The following is a 3,636-nucleotide window of genomic DNA, read 5'->3' on the forward strand; positions in this document are numbered from 1 at the left end:
ATTAGTGATTGTTAGTAATTAAATCCAGATTGATAGTAATTAAAAAACGGTCGTAGTTAAAGTAGTGTACGCAACTCGCGTTAATAGTCTTTACGACACTCGTAGAAGTTTTTAAGGCACCCGCCAAGGCTCGTGCCTTAAATTTTCTACTCGTGTCGTAAAGACTCACTTAACGCAATCGTTGCGTAAACTACTATTACTAGCTTAGTGAAACCTGGAAATTAGATTAATCGGTACAGAGCGCGGACACATCACGTGATTAATTGTCGAGAGTTCTGCTTGGCGTGACCAAAACTGTGAGGAATTTGTTACGTGTTGATTATAATGCAAATTTAAAATATAACAACGTAGTTTATAGGCAAATACATGTATCGTATTATTACATAGCTGCTTGATTGTTTTTGTAAATTTATCAGGATAGTTCTTCTAAATGTATATAAATGAATATAAATTGTTTCGGTAGTAAGTTGAGACAACTTCATTTTTCGGTGATAAGTTGAAACAATTAACTTTTGAGTAAATGAAGCTTCTAATTTGACCGAAATCAGACAATACAACAGTCGAAAACGGTTTCCCTTTGGTGATCCAAATTTAATTGTTTAAGCCTTGTATACGGGAAAAATTGTATAACAAGGGACAGATTGATGTCCTCGTAGGCCCATTAAATTTAGGAGAAACATTTAAACTATTTTACGTGAAGGAGTTGCAAATAGCACTATTTACTTATTCTATAAAAGTAAAATACAAACGGTATCACCAATATAACACGTATATCTTCTTCCATTAGCTTGTCAACAACCCTTATTATGGGTAAGAGGTGGGAGTAACTATTTTATTTTATGGGTGAAATCGAAAAAGTTGCATCAATTTTTGAACCGTAGTTTGGGGTTCTACCATTTCGTAAAGAATTGAAAGGACTAACTTACTGAATTTGAATTAAAACTTTTCGTGTCATTTTTCCAAGCAACAATTTTTTATGATGTTTTATGGGAAAATCTCCGCCAAAAACATATATGACACATATATACACATATATTGAACATATATAACTCCACACAAAATTCAAACTTAAAAGTTTTGATTAAACCAATACTTTCTCAAAGTTGTACTGTATAGGGGAGAAATTGGAAATTAAATATGTTCAATAGCTTTTGCACGTGTTGATACGATTTATTACGTCATCATAAATTACTTACCATAATCGCCAATAGAGGGAATCCAATTTCACATTACTTTATATTCAAGACCATTTCGACGTGTCACCAAACATCACACTTCCCTGAAAGTCTGTCCGTCGTCTGTTAGTGGGAGTCTAACGAGTTTTATGTAAATGTTATGATATGGGAAACGGAGCATTTATCATCACATGGCCACCGAGTTTTCTTATTTTTCGATTCAAGCATAAACACAAATGCAATTCAATTGACTTGCTGTTATCAGAGATTTTTAAATTCCAATTCTAGACATGTGTTAAGCAATTAATTGTACAACTTTAAATACAAAATGATTGTTACTTTTTACAGGAAAAAAATGGTTCAAAAGGACTTTAATTAGCGAATTTCCCTATAGGGAAGTAGCTATTACCGTAGGTCTCATGGTAAGACCTAGGCCCGGGACCGATTCACTTTTTCATTTTGATGTCCCCAGAGGCCAAAAACACAATTTGTTCAAATTTTTATATATGTATATATATATATCCGCACGATAACTTAAGTATTTTTTGTCCGATTTTGATAAAATTTTGTTTGAAGGTGTAAGGCAGGATAAACTTGAATGAGTTCGCAAACCAGCATAACCGGATCATGGGAACGGGGTTTAACGGCGGGTTTTATGGGGTAAAAATGGGGTTTTCTTATTTTTCCCCCTTAAAACACAAAATTTATAAATTTTTCTCCAGACCTTTTTGAAGAGCTTAAAAAACAAATAATTTAGTATATCAAAGTGTTTTTGTACGATAATTAGTTACGGAGAAAAATCAAAAATGTTTATTAATTTAAAATCCCCATGTTATTCTTATGGAGAATATTTTAATATGTTGTAGTTGGCTTGTTTATGGATAAATTTTGATCAAACTTGGCTTTTTCATTTATTTCATACTAAGCTATTGATATTTTAATAAAAAACACACTTATTTAGTTTCCCTGTAGCAGCTAACCTAGGTACTCGTTAAACATAAATGTTAATTTAATAGATTAATAATTAAAAATCAATCCAGGCAAATGGAAATGCGCTAAGTCAGCAGGTTTGTTGCAGCGGGGGTATTTTAACTATATAACAAAAGTGATAGATTATTCAGCCATTGCGTGTTACTTATTGTAAAATTCATAAAATAAACCATAACGAAGTCATCTTTGAGAAATTAATCAATTTAAAAGCCAAATAAACCCTTCATGTCACTATACCGTTGGGAAACTTAGAATAATGTCTGCAATAAGGCGAGAGCTAAGTGACATGCCACGAACTGTACCTTGGGGAATCTTAATAAAAGGGAAGTAATAAATAAAATTGTTCGAGTAATAAGTCATTATTTTACTATTCACATCGAAATAAAGTTTTTCTAGTGTACCTGTTGCTCGAATTCGAGCAATTGCAAAGCATTACAGGCGTTATTTTAAAATAATTTCCGATGACTTTATAAGAGTCAACTCAAAGATGGAAATACTCAAGATGTACACAACAGTTAGATATAATTAAAATTGTTTTTTAATATCTTATCTTTATTCAAAGTCTGACCTTGTTTTTTAGTGTTTTCTACAAATGCTTTCCACTCATAGCCGCATTAGTTTGTCTATAATAACAATTAAGCTATAAATTAAAAAAAACATTATTTCTATTTCTTCTACTGTACTTGGTTGTGTTCTATGACTTTTCTGTTTCTATTGTTTTCAAATCGGCACTTTCAATTATTGCTCAAGAAATGTAGCACAGTGTTAATTCAGTTTTATTTTTAGTATATCAAATTGTCCATAATTGCTAGCTTTTTTCCATTGTAATTTTTAAAATGACACCAACCAAGTATCGTCTACTACAGATGCAATACGCCAAAGAATATCGTCTACGTGCAATCCCCAAGAAGTGGAAAGGCAGAAACCAACCCATACAATAGATATAAGTTAACTCCATAAAAAAAATAATTTTAAGAGTTACTGTGATTTTTCACTGATTTGGTAAAAGAACATTATATTGCACGATAATAACAATACCGTTATTATCGTTGTTCGTGCTATGTGGTAAATATAGCACGATTCAGAAGAAAATCGATTTTAAAATCAGCAAAAACCATTGCAAATACTTCATTTAGAGAAATTTAGTAAATCACAATTTAAATATTAACAGCTGTTTCATTAAAAAGTAGTGTAAATGTATGCATATGGTCGTGATGTAAACAAATCTGAAGAGGGGACTTTAAAGGCCTCTGGGGCAGAGCCCCAAGGGAATTTACCACGTTTCTCTTTTGATGGCTCATATACAGACCAAGACCTTTCTTTAGAGACCGCTACCGAGTTTCTACGCCCAACCAGTTCAAATTAACAGTTTCAAATTAATATATAGAGATATGTTCTTGTACCACATAACCCGTACTTTTTTACGTACCTTTCGTCACATCCTAGGCTTGCATCTGACCCGAAACTGTTA

The sequence above is a fragment of the Macrosteles quadrilineatus genome, unplaced genomic scaffold (assembly GCF_028750875.1).
Source record: "Macrosteles quadrilineatus isolate MER2022 unplaced genomic scaffold, UCM_ALF_1.0 Scaffold_2__2_contigs__length_208266976, whole genome shotgun sequence".
Lineage (NCBI taxonomy): Eukaryota > Metazoa > Arthropoda > Insecta > Hemiptera > Cicadellidae > Macrosteles > Macrosteles quadrilineatus.